Here is a 16,641-nt window from a genome sequence, read left to right on the forward strand (position 1 = left end):
AGCTCCAGCCAATAGCCATGTTGGATAATGGCAAGTACCCATCCGTCTGTGGTGATGGATTCCCAGATGAGATAGCAAAATTGAAGTCCCCCCCCCACAAGTGTGGAGTGGTCAGGAGAAGGAATGGATAGTCACTACTTTGCAGTGGGTGTTGCTCGTGGGCAGAGGCACCCCTGACCCTTCCCTTATTGTTTCCGCCTCTAAAGGAACTGCTAAAAAAGGTCTTATAGTAGGTAGACTGGTCTTGCTTTTCTTGGGATGTGGAGGCATCTGTGGTATTAAATTTATATGCACCCCTGCAGCATGTGCGACGAAAGGACCCTCTAGAAGTAGCAGCCTGTAATGCTCCTATAGTAGTTCTAATTTCTTTTCTAGAGACTGTCACTTTAAAGGGGGAGTTTGAAATGCAGACAAACGTCTCCTAAATATGTTCACCAGTCAGAGCAATAGTTGGCCCAAACCGCGGCTTCAGAAAAGATTGTAGAAAGGTAATTGCAGAGTACCATAACTCACAAAATACTTGGTATAAGTAAAGAGAATGTTAAGTAAGTGCTCGTACAGAACATAAGACTCAGAAGTGGGGGTCAGTGCAATCTATTTAAGTGCTCGAATTGCTTCCTCAAGTTGTCTTCAGGGATACACACACTTGCCTCCTTTAATATTCCAAATTGTTAGGAGGTTAAGTGTGTCTAGGGTCATTTTCGGACATCCTTTTGTAGTTGAGAAAATGGACATAGGCAAGACCAGACATGGTTCAGAGCGCTACTGCACCTATAGGTGCTCACCACAGAAGTTTCCTTTGTACCATGATCTATTGGCCAACTGCAAGGACAAAATACTTTGCCCAGAGCCAAATACATGTAGCCTTTGGGCAGGGATGCTACACACCTCCAATTTGTCAGATGATACATTTATCCTGGTGCCTCTTTAACAAGAGGGAACTGTTTTACCCAAGTAAACGTTCAGGTCCTTCTGGTTGAGAGCTGTTTATAGCATTTGGTTCAGTGCTGTTTACTCTTATCCAAAGCAAGATTAGAACTTAACAAGTTTATGTTAATCGTTGCACTCATTTATGAATACAAAAATCTATCTAGTTGCTTGATGCCTCTAAGAGCCTAATGAAGTGCATTGTCCATAGCCTTCTTTAGACAGGGCAACAGCAAAAACTGCTGAATGGAAGTCCACCAAATTTGGCAGGAACCCAAGTCCGTTAAGTAGTTTGTGAGAAATTAAGGTAAAACATATAGATATCTGGACAGTTGTGTTTGAGGGACAGTTGGGAGATTCCCTCGAACCCAATTAAAAAAAATTAAGCATTCAGATTGGCAAAGGAAGCTGGTGCAATTCTGTTAGGCAGTTCAGGCTGTAGCTGCATCAACAGTTTCTTACGGTAATTAACAAGGAGAAAAAAAAGGTTTTGGGACCCCACCTCCTTTTTCTCGGCCCCCACTTGACGGATCGCCCTGAAAATTTCAACACAGCAGACGACCTTACATCCCGATTAGTTTTGAAAAATGTGCGAAGATTCGTCAAAGGACGTCAAAGATCTTGGCAAATCTAAAAAATGCTTTACCTATGAAAACTAAGTCCGAACTATAACTACCTACTGACGACCGCCAGCAGGTAGGTATAATATATACACACACATTTTTTCTTCTCCCCCCCTCTCTGCCCCCCTCTCTCTCTCCCCCTCTCTCTCTCCCCCTCTCTCTCTCTCTCTCTCTCTCCCCCTCTTGCTCTCTCTCCCCCCCTCTCGCTCTCCCTCCTCCTCCCCCCCCTCCACACCCCCCCATAGCCCGATGTCCTGGGGACAAAAAAGAAAATATCTGCCCATCCCGGGGGCCCAAATTAATCTATATGGGGATGGTGTAATTAAACAGGTCATGAGTGATGTGAGGTCATAAGCAGTGCATGGCAGGGGCTAAAGTTATGGTTAATTCCAGTTTTTTTTTGTCTAAACAACGTTGTCACTGACATTCACCTAACTATAACATTATTTTAACCTTTGTGTTTTTTTCAGTGAATATCTGTCTACCCACAGATACAGGAGTGTCGAATTCCTCCTGCGGGATATCCAGGCCATTGTTAAGGGTCAAGGGTAACAGGTTTTCATGTTTAATTCATCCTTCGGACAAATAGGCCCATCCCCATGGGGCACAAACCCTATAACTGTCGGTTCAATTGACCTAGTACAGATCTATGAAAGAGCATTGTCTGAAGTTAAGCTAAGATTTGTATCAATTGTCCATGCTGTTGTAACTGGTATTTATGAAGCTTTTATTATTAGGGCAAGAGCTCCAAGTAAGAGCTTGGCTTGCACTACGGACAGTAGTTCCAGTATAAAAAGGTATAGAGATGTTTGAAAGTTTACTATTATGAGGCTACTTCTAATGCTCCCACAAAGCCTTCTTCCACTTAGCCCCCACACTCTGGAACCTACTTCCAATTAATTTGTGTGAATGCTCTGACCTCCTGAGATTTCGTAAGCTCTTGAACTCATTGTTCTGACTTACTCCCGATTTCTGCCGAACAATGCAGTTCGCAAGCGCGGAGATGCCCCTTGGGGGGTGAATCAGGCGCTTTATAAATCCTAAATCAAATCAAAGCTCTCTCCTTTTGGATGCAATAACTTGCATAAGCTTGAAAGAAAGATTAAGGATTATTTGTTTTTAAAATAAAATGAATATAAAAAACATGCAACTAGAAGGAAAAAAGAAATCGCTAAACTACTCTACACTTTTAGGTAGCATTTACTTGAAGCGTCATGGCGTAAAACGCATTTGATACATGCTACTATTTCTCAAAAATAGTGAAAACTGAAAATCAGTGTAAAGCCAGTTTCAACAAAATTACGGGAAACATGAAACTGAACTAGCATTGGCAAAGTCAATAGTCTGTCTTTGGTTGTCAGCTTTATGGATTTGTCCATGTGTGTATTGTTTTGATATCGTTTTTGTAAAACTGTTGTGGGAGCAGCCGGGCCATCACTAATATAACAAAAACATTGACTAAAAGCAAATATAGTTTTGGGGTTTCAAAAAGCACATCGTGCCATAGGAGTCTTTGGCACTGAAGGAAACTAGTTTGTACACCAATGTGTACCCTTGTAAGAGAGCAGAATGCGGTCATTGACAGTGAAGTTAACCAAACAGCCTATATTTAATTTTATTAAAAATGAAAACTCTTAGCTAACGCCAGACCTAATCGGAGGCCCAAATCGTTAACAGAAAAGTCACAAAATTGCACTCATAGTGGTGTGTCCTTGCATTAGTGCACATTTCAGACTTTCAGGAATTCACAAGAATGTATTGGCTTATCTGAAAATCTCTTGAGCGTTGGCAAGTTAACTTTCCCTACAACCCCTTTTTTCCACCCTGGGAAAAGTTTTACTTCTGCCTTTGTCATTTACAGTGTGGGAAAAGATTAGAGAAGAGTTGGTGAAAACCCTTAAACATGCAAATTTTAGGTGTGCCAGACAACAGGGATTTTCAACCCTTCTTGTTACTTCCAGACACAGTATGTAGATTTGCGGAAAGGTGGTAAAATCAGGGCATTGCTCGAATCAAAACCCTGCTATATATAATATGAATCCTTGCATAATCCGAGGCCATTATATGAGCACTGATATAATGAGAGCACTGGCTCACTAAATGGCACCAAAGGGGCAGGTGGATTTTTTTTTTTTTTTTTTTTTAAACAGGACAAGTAGATTTATGAAACATCCAATCCCACAGACAAGTAGATATTTTATAGAATTATACAAGACATGGAATAAATGTATCTAACCAAATGTACACCTTCCCTATTGTACCACGTTTACGCAAGATCATACCTAACAGCAGGACTCATTGTATTATGCAGAATATTTAATATATGTTTCAAGGCGGGCGGAGCTTGGCTCGAATCGAAAATGGCTGCCTGAGCCTAGAGCTCCTCCTAGCCGATCAACGATCCTGGATTTATCCGCACATTTCTCAACTTCCAAAGTAACACAAATCGATAATCGTGAACCGGAACACCGCCGCATCCCGCGGCCGAGACCCCGGCCTCTCTGGACCCCTCCTGACTGAAGTTATGGAGCAGGAGAGCGGGCGGAGTACCGGGCCACGACTCCCCGATCCGAAGTGCACACGGGGCGGAGCAGCGTTACTGTGCGTGTGGGTGTGCGCGGACTGGAAGAGCCGGTCCTCTGTGCTGCGAGGCCCGGACCCACTCGGCTCTTTGAGCGCACCAGCGGGGACTATGGCAGATCTGTGGAGCGAGCGAGGCGGGGTCTGAGACTCCCTCTGGGGCAGGACCAAGAGTGTCCCAGCATTAAAGGAGGAGCATCGAGGGGAGCTTAAACACCCTTCGATCCACCGGAGTGCTCGGGACCACCGTACAATACCTGCACAACTACGGCTGCCCGCTGTGGGGGAAATGTGCGGCGGAGGAACCCACACACGAGAGGTCAGTGAGGGCAGAGCACGCCTGACTCCACCCTGAACCTCATGGGCAAAATCTCGAGGCATTGCAACACACCCATCTAGGGGCCCACCAGGGGGAAGTGAGCGCCTTAAGTCTCAGTGATAAGCCCGGGAAAGCCCTAATAGGCGCCTATGCGTGCAGTGACAGCCGGAGTGAGGGGCGGTGGAACAAAAATCAATGCCATGTGGGATGCAGAACCGAAGACAGTCGGACTGCTGCAGTTAGCGGAGGTGTAGTGGCACTAACTCCACAGCACAGCTGAGGCTGTATTCCTACAGAGGAGACAGACTTTCAAGAGGCACAGGCAGAGGCCAGCAGACTAGAGGGAAGGCGGGCCACAACCGGATAGTAGCAACTCACGCTGCTTACACTGCAGGGGCCTCTACAGAGAGTGGACACAGCGGACTTTAGGAGAGCGGTGAAAATGACACTGACAGCAAACACCACCCTGTCGCCCTGTTGGGTGCTACACCCCCCTCCCCCCCCCGGATGTGACCGCCCATCAGCGGTGGGGTCTGCAGGTGTGGATTTGACAGGGCTGAAGTGGTGAGTGGTATTCCTGTGCAGGGGACAATATAAGTCTGGCGTTAGCTCAACTAGGAAGTAGAACAGCATACCTCACGAAACCTGGACAGTGCGGAGGGGTCAACACATGGGGCTGTCCAAGGAGGAGGAACTCGTGAGGCAGCAATAGCGACACTGGGAGGCATTCATGATTGGTGCTGAGGTGCTGGCTGGACCCTGACGGAGCGAGGTGCGGCTGTTGGCGAATAGACACTGGAAGCCCCAGGTGGCTGGCATACTGAAGCAAACTGCCGATAGCCACCACGTGCCGACTTCTGGTCTAAGCCGACGCCATAGCTCCTTGGGAGAGAGTCGGAGACCTAGTCTTTGCTTGAGTGTCCCCTGAGTGGAAGCTCTCGGCTGTCTTGAATCACCCCCTCTAAACTACGGACGACAATGGGCAGAACAGACAAGACACAACCCAAGCTCACCTTCGAACAAAAGCGTTCTCAGTCGCAGGACTCAACCTCACATGCGACTACTCGGCCCCCACTGCCTACAGATGAAGAGCCGGATTTTCGTAGCCTGCTATTATCAATGGAAAAGGGACTGCAGAACAGTATCACATCCCTGGGCACAAAGATTGACGCCCTCTCCTACCGGATGGACAGGATGGGGGAGCGGCTGGATAAGCATGAGGAGAGACTAGATATGTCTGAACAGCGGATAACTGAAGTCGAGGAGGCACGGACAACTTTGAATGCGGACCACAAACAGCTGGAGAGGTTAACGCGGGTACTACAGGACAAGGCAGAGGATTTGGAGGCACGCTCGAGACGCTGTGATCTGCGGATAACTGGCCTGTCGGAGACGACGCAAACGGGCAACATGGAGCGGTTTGTGGAGAAACTGCTGGTCGATCTTCTGGGCACTGAGGTGTTTTCGAATATGTTCGTGATGGAACGGGCACATCGCTCCTTGGGGCCCAGACCGCCGCCAGGCGCCCCGCCCAATCATCGTTAAATTGCTAAATTACCAGGACAGAGATGCGGCCCTTCGTACGGCGAGGGACAAACAGACACGGACCTTTGTGGGATCAAACATCTCGCTGTTCCCGGACTTCACTGCTCAAGGGCAAGAGGCTCGCCGACAATTTGTCCCCATGAAAAAACAGTTACGGGATCTGGGTATAGACTATGCAATGCTGTACCCAGCTAAGCTACGGGTGAACAGACAGGGGCGCTCACACATTTTTGTGGATCCGAAGGTGCTACTAAAAGAGATTAAGGACTGGAGCAAGGAACAACGACGGAGTCCAGAGAGTCAACTCCTGAATGAGGCAGCTGGGGGAAATCACTGGAGGAGCAAGACTGAGTCCCGACTGATCGTGATCTGTTGATAAGTATCCTGGGGGCGGGGGGGCAGAGAGAGGCAAGGGGTAGAGACAGAGTCGAACAAATGGCCGTGCTGAGATAGAAACCTATAGACTCACCACGGTACACAGCTGTGGCCATGCTGCTTGCACCGGTTAGGTATATGGACAGGCGTTGGGTATCTAGGTACCTCACGGCAGCTAATGCATTGGTCAGGGAAGATGTATGGGACACTGCATGTTAATGGCTGGGTCGAGTTGGCAGGATGTGTAGTAGTACCATGGCAAGTACATATATGACTAGCGGTTTGTTGGAAGGTGAATGGCTAGCGGTCGGCGGAGGGGGGCAGGGACAGACGCATGCTGTTGCCAGCGTTTTTTTCATTTTATTAGTTGCATACAGAGCGACCTCCGCCCGCAAGTGACAAACACCACGACAATTTACCCAGTTGGGGGACGGCGGGGGGTGGTGTGGGTGGTCCCTAATGCGCGACTGAGTTGTGGGTGGTCTGATGTGGGAGGGGGGTAGGATTGGGACCCTGTTTTTGTTTTCTAGGTTGGGGAGATCAGAGATGTTGTTTCAAGAGGTACAGTATAAATGTCAGTCACAGGCTTTAGGACGCTCTGCGAAGCATGATAGTAAGCAAGGCTATGTTAGGAGCAACTGTTTACCAGAGACCGCTAGACTCCCTCAGGACGCTATCGTGGAATGTGAGGGGTCTGAATGACCATCGCAAACTGCGAAAAGTACTGCACTATCTAAACAGACATAAGATAGACGTGGCCCTGTTGCAGGATACGCACCTCCCTCTGCAAAGTCCCATGATGCACTCCAGGGGCACTGAGGGTAATATCAACGCGGTAGGATTCACTTCACACAATAGAGGGGTAATGACATGGGTGAACCCTAGATCCGAATACACACTACGACTGCTGAAGGCAGACGCAGGTGGGAGGTTCGTGATCTCCAGATGTCAGGGAAGAGGACCAGATCTTTTACTGGTTAATGTATACGGCCCTAAGTACCACTGCCCGGAGTTCTCTGCTGCATTAGCTAACACAGTGAGCAGATGTGGGATGACACATATGCTCTGGGGAGGGGATTTTAACTTTGTTAGGAACCAGAGCTTAGATAGATCAGTGGGCCAATCAGGAGACCAGCATCAGCAGTCAGAGCTATGGAAAGAGTACTGATTAGTCAGGGCCTCACAGATGTCTGGAGGGAACTTCATCCGCTAGAAAGAGGTTTCACACACTACTCTGCCTATTATAACCTTCACACTCGAATAGACTATTGGCTGGCATCAATATCACTTATCCCACAAATACGTGCATGTCAGGTTCTACCACGCACTCTGTCGGACCACTCCCCGCTCCTCTTGGTCTTGTCCACCCCCAAGAAGACAATCCCTCCATTCACATGACGATTTCCCCCTTATTCATTGCTAGACCCTCTCTTCAAAGAAACGATGGCTGAAGCCATCAAAACTTTTTTCGCCAACAATATTGGGACAGTAAACAGTTTTCAGACGGTATAGGAGGCTTTCAAAGTATATATTAGGGGGGTGGCCATTGCAAAACACTCAGGGGTACTCTGCGACATTCGCCAGAGACTGTCGGCTCTGGAGCGTCGATTGGGTGAGTTGGAGTTCCGCCAGGTGTCTGAGGCAGACGGGGAGCCTGCGGAAGTAATGAAGCAGCTGTTGGAGGAGTACCAGGAGGCAGCGGATAGTGAAGAGGAACACCTGGGGAAATGCGCTACAGCACGTGTATACGGAGATGAGGATAGACCGGGATCAGTACTGGCTAACTGGTTGAAAGCCAAACGTGATAAAACCTTAATCATGGCAATCAGATCGGAAGAGGGTGACCTCCTCACTGAGGAAGAAGATATAGCTAACAGATTTAAACAATACTACTCGGGCCTATACGCCTCACGTCTATCAGACATGGACGGGGAAATACTAGATTACCTGGAACATATCAAGCTGCCCTTTTTGTCCAACTCGTGTGGAGAATTCCTTGCACTCCGTATTGAAAAAGATGAGATTTTGGAAGCACTGTCGGGAATGAGGGTGAGCAGCACCCCAGGGCCGGATGGCCTTACTGTGAACTTTTATAAGACCTTCATAGATTTATTACTCCCCCCACCTTTTGGAATTATTTGACGACATGTGTGTCACGGGACAGATGCTGCAAACGATGAGGGAAGCTATAATAGTTGCAATCCCCAAATCAGGTAAACCACGGGAGGAGTGTGGATCGTATAGGCCGCTTTAATTGCTGAATGTGGATGCCAAATTGTTCGCAAACATTTTGGCGACTCGACTGGCACTGCTGACTCCAGACCTGGTGGCCCCGGAACAGGCGGGATTCGTGCCTGACAGAAGCCTCACTTACAATCTTCGTACGGTCTTCGGTACAATACAACATGTACAACACGATAAGAAGGCAATCGCGGACTTCTTAGATATGGAGAAGGCTTTCGACTCGGTAGAGTGGCCTTTTATGAGGCAGGTCCTGACCAGAATGGGACTCGGCCCAGTATTTTTACAACTGATAGGGGTGTTATACAATGCTCCCACTGCGCGTATCAGGCTGGGGATTTTGGTCATTGACCCTATTCCCATCACTAGAGGTACCCGGCAGGGTTGTCCTTTGTCACCGTTGCTATATGCACTGGTAGCAGAGCCCTTGGCATGCGCACTTAGGGAATATCATGGCCATAGAGGGGTGAGTTTTCCTACCTACAAAATAGTGCTGTTAACTTACGCTGATGATACCCTTCTGTATGTGAGAGACCCCGACAACAATCTAGCCCCGGTCTTGCGTGAGGTGGTGCACTATCTGGGCTGAAGGTCAATTGGACCAAATCCATTGCCTTTCCGCTTACCCTTATCGATGTTTGAGATGGGGTACCCGCTACGGTGGTCCGACGACTCGGTCAGGTATCTTGGCATTAGATTACACACAGACTTGGACATTGTCTCTCGGGAAAATTATGGAACCGCTGTGGCCAAGTTAGAAGATGACGTTGAAACATGGATTGGACTGCCGCTATCGTTGCTCGGCAGGGTCTCGGTCATCAAGATGGTAGTGTTACCTAGATTCCTATTTCTCTTTACAAACATACCAATAGTACTGCCGCGTTCCTTCTTCACCCGGGTAAATAAATCATTAGTGAGGTTAGCTTGGGCGGGCAAACAAGCATGTGTACAATGGCGGGTACTCACTTTACCATATCACCTAGGGGGACTGGGTGCACCTGACCTGGAGCTCTATTACAGAGCGGCACAGGGCACGCAAGCACATAGCTGGATCCATGGCGCGGATAACATCCCATACACCTCCAGCTCTAGAGGATGTTCGCTGACCCACTCCCTCTCCCTGCTGTCATATTCGAACCGGTGGATCGCAGAACAGGATTCTTGCACTCATTAAACTCGACCCGGCATGCCTGGCAGACCTTACTACTACAAAGAGCGGGGCGTTGTTATATTCCCCGGAGATGTTGGTGGACTGGGCGGTCTGGCTGCCCCCCTGCAGGGACGGAGGGGTCATCAGAGCCCTGCAAGCGCTGGGTATTCGCAAAATGGGAGATCTATTTGTAGAGGGGGTCGCCATAACTTGGGACGAATTTACGAACTCTGCTGAAGCACCCACATTACTTCAACGCTTTAAGTTTCACAGAGCGACAACAGCTGGGGGACGACTTAAATGAACCTCCTGAGGTGCAAGAGCGAACACACCTTATCAAAGCTAAATCCCCCGGCAAGCTTGTCTCATATCTATAGATTGGCAATGTCACAGAGAGCTAACCAGTGTACTAAGGCTAGATTGGCCTGGCAACGTGACTTGGAAATAGCAATTGATGATGCCATGTGGACCTACTGTTGCACTAACACGAAACGCATATCTTTGCACCGAAAACACAGACTGATACATTTTAAATATATCAACAGAGTGTACTATACACCTGAAAGATTACACAGGTATGGTCTGAGGGAGGACGCGACCTGCGACAGATACCGTGCCACTTCAGCGGATTTCATGCATGTAGCGTGGAGCTGCCCTGGTGTATTCCGATTCTGGGGAAATATATTCCGTGAGATAAGTGCAATAGCGGAGTTGTAGATCCCCCCCCCCCCCCCCCCGACCCAGCGCTGCTGGGCTATTCTAAAAAAATTCCCGAAGGCAGAGCTCGTAGACTGGTGGACTTAGGCCTGCTGATGGGTAAACGTTAAGTAGCAATGTGCTGGTTAAGGGGCCCCTTACCCACAGTGACACAGTGGTCACACGATGTTCTTTACTGCTGCACACAATCTGAGAGTTTTAGCGAATTGCTCCCTCCGAGGAGCAGACCGAAGAATTTCTGGGAGCTATACACCACATATTTGAAAGGCAAGGGAGAGAGGGCAGCGGCAGCGGGAATGGAAGTAGAACTAAATTCCCCAGCTCCATAGAAGACAGGACTGGGTTTTGGACTAGGTAATCTCCACCAGCAAGGTAAAGCGTTAAGTGTCGAGAGAGGGAGCAATGGGTGGGTACTAGAGGGCAGTCATGGTAGCGGAGGGAGGAAGTCAGAATGGAGGAGTGACAAGTATAGAATGCCATTACTATGTAGGGGAGTAACTAACAAGAGTCCTGCTGACGATTGGCTGGCCTGATACCTCTTTGTTTGGTTATTTTAAAGGAAAATGGTACTATTTTTAATATATAGTTCAGATGCTGAAGCATGGCAGTTTCGCCTAGTATCCTATTATGCAACCCTTAAGAATTACGCTGCCCGGCCTCCGGGATGTGGGCAAAAGAGCTGTGTACTACGCTGAGCATATGAATGGCGCCGGCCCCCGGGTTGTAGACGTCTGGCTGTGTCTGTCAGTGACATCTCTTGAGAATATATATATATATATATATATATATATATATATATATATATAATTCACTGAAAAAACCATAGGTTTCACACACGTTATAGTTAGGAATTAGCATTTAAAAAACCTTGCAAATTCACTTAAAAAACCATAGGTTTCACACGTTATAGTTAGCTGGGCATTTTCCTCATGAAAAACCAATGAAATTCCCCCGTTATAGTTAGTGCAGGCAACTATAACTCACGCGACCGTAATCCGCTGCTGATGACGTCAGATATTACATCACTGTATTTACACATTTATATACCCATGTCTTCTTCCTTTTTTTTTATAGCTATACATATATTTATTTATTTTTTTCAGAAAGACACATATGTCATCAGTGATGTAATATCTGACGTCATCAGCAGCGGATTACGGTCGCGTGAGTTATAGTTGCCTGCACTAACTATAACGGGGGAATTTCATTGGTTTTTCATGAGGAAAATGCCCAGTTAACTATAACATGTGTGAAACCTATGGTTTTTTTAAGTGAATTTGCAAGGTTTTTTAAATGCTAATTCCTAACTATAACGTGTGTGAAACCTATGGTTTTTTCAGTGAATTTGTACGTTTTTTTAAATGCTAAGTTACTTTACGCCGTTCGTGCCGTGCGCGCACGGTGCGCTTCGCGCACGGTGGGCACGCGGTGCGCTTTGCGCACCGCGCGCCCACTTCACGCAGTTCGTTCCGTGCGCGCACGGTGAGCAGGCGGTGCGCTTTGCGCACCTCGCGCCCACTTTACGCAGTTAGTGCCGTGCACGCACGGTGCACTTTGCGCACCGTGCACGCACGGTGGGCACGCAGTGCGCTACGCGCACCGCGCGCCCACGTTACGCCTAATGGGCCATGTACGCACGGTGCGCTTCGCGCACCGTCCGCACAAGGAGGACACATGATACGCTTTGTTGTTAAGGGTTTTGGCATAAACTGTTATCGTGAAATAAGCCATGCACGCACAGTGCGCTGCACACAGCGTGCGCACACGGGGGAATTGACATTGCAATTTTATTTTAAAGCATTTATGCCGTGCGCGCACGCTGCAAGAACCACGCAGAATTATTTTCATTTCAGAGACTGTCCGTATTCATGGTTAAGAGACAAAAACACATGAGTTTGATCCTTGGACCCAAGGTTCGAAATTTGATACAGGTAATCCATCCTTGTAATTCCGCATAATTTACAATCATCTTTCCTTGTTAAAGATGTATGTACAGTTCTTCCGACTGGTTTAAGCCAAACGCACTGATATATATATATATTTCAAGGCACGCATCTCAACTGTTTGCCAGTAAAAACTCTGGCCACAATCCAATAGTTCTACTCTATAAAGAGCCAATCTAGGTATTCTGCATTTAGAAGCCCATAATTAAGAGTCAGACAATCCGCCGTATGTAAAACTGAACTTGACCAAACCACTTGAGGACACTACAGGCCAGATGGCTACATGCTCTAATGGATCTGTCCAATATTAACAGGAAGACAGTTAGTCCCAAGTATTTGTAGGACTCTACTTTCGCTACACCATTTTCTGCAAACTGCCGGGAAACTCCAGTGTTTCTTCCCTCAAGTGTGAATGCCAAGGGTAACCAAAGGAAACAAGTGCAAATGCGAAGGGTAACAAAATCCTTGTTATCTGGCCTCCCTCGTGATCATGGCTAGTTTAACAATAATCATTTAATAATTTGGAACATTAACAGCCTCTTTTCTGAAATATGTTTGAGTCTATGAATATAGCAAACAAGGAGACAAAGACCGCAAGCGCTCTCCATCATATTATGAAATGTCACTTAAACAGGTGAATCCAAATTATTAATGAACATAACAGTATAATGGCAAATGTGAGGTCTCATCATTGGAAATTACTATCCATAATGTTTCCTATATTTTTTCAGGGTAGAACTGATCTTCCACAAGAATGCTCTTCCATTGGTAGAGTACAGAAGATCTGGATAGCCTCAAACTGCAGCGCATCGTGGAGTGTGCCACTGGCACCTGCGCGAGTTTGCAGTGGATCTCTTAGCCTCCCCAACCTAGCCTCAATTCACCCATTCATCATGCAACAGGTGCAACTGCTGCTGTGACAATTCACCTAAGTGTTCTACGGCTATGATCAACCATGATCTCAGGCCCACCTCTCTCATTATGGAACACCCTCAGAATGGATGAGGTCTGGTCACTGAGCCCTGCATATCTGCGTTCCCGTACACTGCATAACCACTCATACATTATCAGACTCATCCCCTGGCATCTCCCACACTCTCAAAGAGCTAGTTTGTAGTTAGTTATAATTGTTGATTTTGGTTTCTGGTCTATTTCACTGCAATACTGCATGTCAGCTCAATGGTTGTGTGTAACTGTGAATCTAATGCCGTCTCACATGCTGTGGACAGTTGTAATACAACTACTACGTTATTTGAATGTATGCAATATGGAAAGTCAATAAACTAAGTAAAAAAATAAAGACTGAACATGATCTCAAACACCACCAGCTATGAGCAACCGCCCTAATTTCCTCAGAAGATGTGCCACGCAGTACCTAAGTGACTGGCGCTGGTCTCGTGTCCACAGAGACCCTAGGCAAATGAAAGGTGATCCCCCCCCCCCCACCTCCAAGAACTGCTGACCAGCACACAGAATCAAAAGGCAGGTGCCCCCTCAGACACACACACAGACACTCCCACTCATCGTATCAGAGAGTCAATACGAAGGTAAAGCCAGAAACTGTAGAAATTTTACTAAGGCCTCACCATTGAACTAAAGGGGCTCGGGACAATGCCATAACTTGAAACACTCAGTGATGGAAACATTTTAAGTACTGACCTACAAGTCACAGAACTAAGGAATTCGATAATAAGCCAGCACATGCACTTACATTAAAGCTGATTACTTAGTGTAGAAGACCCCCATAGCTCATATCAAGAACATTAAGCCTTCATTATTTCTGTGCGACATATTGCATTTTAGGGAATATTAAAAATACTTTTCTTTTCAGAAAAAAAAGTAGCACCGTGATTCAATTTTTATGTCTACTAACTCATGAGTTCTGAGTCTCTGCCCCACACTACCTCCCTGAAAAAACTTGCACTGACCACCTTGCTACTCCTGAGGGTCAAATACTGAAGGGGTGTACAAAGTAAGTGGGGGCCAAGTAACCTTTGCTTGCCTCTTGAACCGCCACCCATCCCCCGAATGGGTTCCAACACAAGCTGAAATAGCAAACAATGCTTTAATGTTTGTGAAAAAGGAAGAGACATTTCAGATTCCTCTGATGCCACTTGGAAAACAATCCTCTTCAAATAAATGTCAAAGACAGGCCTGAAAAATACATTCTGTGAACTAACTTTATGTCTGTGAAAAATGACATGTGATCGCTCACAGAACTATAAAGCTTCACCTCTATATAAAATAACTTGTGATCGGCCAGAACTTTGCGGCGAATATCCTCCCAAACTGGAAGTCAATACAGATCCTTCAGTATAACATTACTGATAGCTCAGACAGGCTCTCTCTCGCTTTGGTAAAACTGCAAAGACTTTGCGTACAGAACTTTGGCAAACCCAATCTAATCCGATATAAAACATAGACCACAGCTAAAAATACGCGATAAGACAGCACGGTACAGACAAGTGCTTCCAGAGGCATTGGACTGAAAAGTATGCTCTCTTTTTACTAAAAGATGGCCAAATCCTATGTGAGTTGAACACTGCAGCATCTTGGTTCTCCCAGAGACCATTGCTTTTTAAGGATCTGTTGGAATGGAGAATCTATAAATCCTCAGCCTCAGATGAGGAACATAATGGACATAATGATTCATGAAGTAAACTTTTTAAGAGGGGACGTTGAGAAACTCCATAAAATATGCAGCAGAAAGAATCTAGTATTTAAAAGATCTAAAAGCACAGCCTGTGAAGATAGCCATGTGCAGGACCGGTTAAAAGCTGAAGTTATATGCACCAGTGCCAAAACGGCACAATGGCACACCCTCGGGTATCTGCCGTTTCATACATTTTCAAGAACCAAAGACATGGTTTATAAAATGCACCTGCAGTAAACGATAATGTAACAATCTCAACAAATTAAAAAATAATAGAACGAATACATGACAAAAAGTTAAGCACATTTCAGCATCAAATATCACCACTTCATAAATCAAAAGCACTAGAAGTATTCTTACCATGCCTGTTTTTACTTTATTTTGCGTGTCAATCCTCCACAGATGCAATCCCCAACAGTTCCCTGCAGGAAAAGAAAGACAATGCTTTAAATTCCTTCGTAACTGTATCCAAAACAGCAAAGTATAAAATAAACTTTGCAGAATTTATAATATAGTGAGCATATTTCTCAAATAAGCATGTAATAAAAACTGAAATGGGAGGCTGCTGACTACTCTTGAAGAGACGAGAGGGAGGAATGAGTTGGCTCGTGGCCTGGCTTAGGCCAAGTCCTGGAACATGTGGACCAAACTCCCAGGTTGGTGGTGCTTCAAGTCGTGATCTTAGTAGATGTGAGAAAGACAAAATTAAAGATGCAACCAAAAACCTAGGGATTAGAAAATCGAGTTAAGTGGCATGACACCTGGCGGGAGTTGGCAAGAAGAACTGGATAAGGATGGGAGGAACTCAAGATGGGAGTCAAAATGTTGGTGTGGAAACCAAAGTGTACATATGGAAGATGCAACACTTTCGCAACTGCAGAACCCAGCAGGTAAGATGAAGGATTCAAGATATATTCGCAGTTCTCTGTTCCTCCAAAATATTCTGATGTATAACTAAATCAAGTATGATTAGTTGCACAGAAACCAAAATTATTACTAGTCCCCTATCTGCCAACTCATTTTCGTTTCTCCACTAAATGTCCTTTCCCTAAAATAAAACTAATTGTGTAGTTGCAGATTAGTGGCTATGGAATGTTCATAAACATTAATTGCAAGGAGTCCTCAATGATAAGATGGAAATATTCAAAGAATGACACTTAAAGTGGGAGGAGGAATCTGGAGGTCAACATACAAAGGTTTTCAGGTTCTGGTATCGTCATTATGGAATAAACTCCCTATTGATCTGCGCCAGGAAAGGGACCTTTTGTGTTTCCGCCGCAAACTAAAGACAATGCTGTTTTAACATTCTCTATGGCTATTTCTTCAGCTGAATTGGCTTTGTGTTACGGGTCCTATGGCTAGCGCCGGGACACTCCTGGGAGTAGCCGTGCGCTCAACAAATACCTAGTAACATAACATAACAAACGCACTCATCTTTTAACGGTTCGTCTTTGTGGCTTTAGTTGTTAATGCTACACTAACGTATACATTTCAAATGCTGAAGATGTCCTTTTGTTTATGACTAATGATAAATAAGTCCCTTGCTTAGCTATTTCCAACAAACGTCC

General features: G+C 46.1%; 1 protein-coding gene across 5 annotated transcripts in view; it reads right to left on the reverse strand.

Moving 5' to 3' along the window:
• SIPA1L1 (signal induced proliferation associated 1 like 1) overlaps positions 1 to 16,641 on the reverse strand; it is an 820,039-nt gene that overhangs the window by 574,951 nt on the left and 228,447 nt on the right. For all 5 annotated transcript variants that reach the window (XM_085627288.1, XM_085627286.1, XM_085627287.1 and 2 more), the window contains exon 2: positions 15,434 to 15,495. The gene's annotated coding sequence lies outside the window, so the exon portion shown is untranslated. The remainder of the gene's footprint in view (positions 1 to 15,433; positions 15,496 to 16,641) is intronic.

Source organism: Triturus cristatus, chromosome 9, assembly GCF_964204655.1.
Source record: "Triturus cristatus chromosome 9, aTriCri1.1, whole genome shotgun sequence".
Lineage (NCBI taxonomy): Eukaryota > Metazoa > Chordata > Amphibia > Caudata > Salamandridae > Triturus > Triturus cristatus.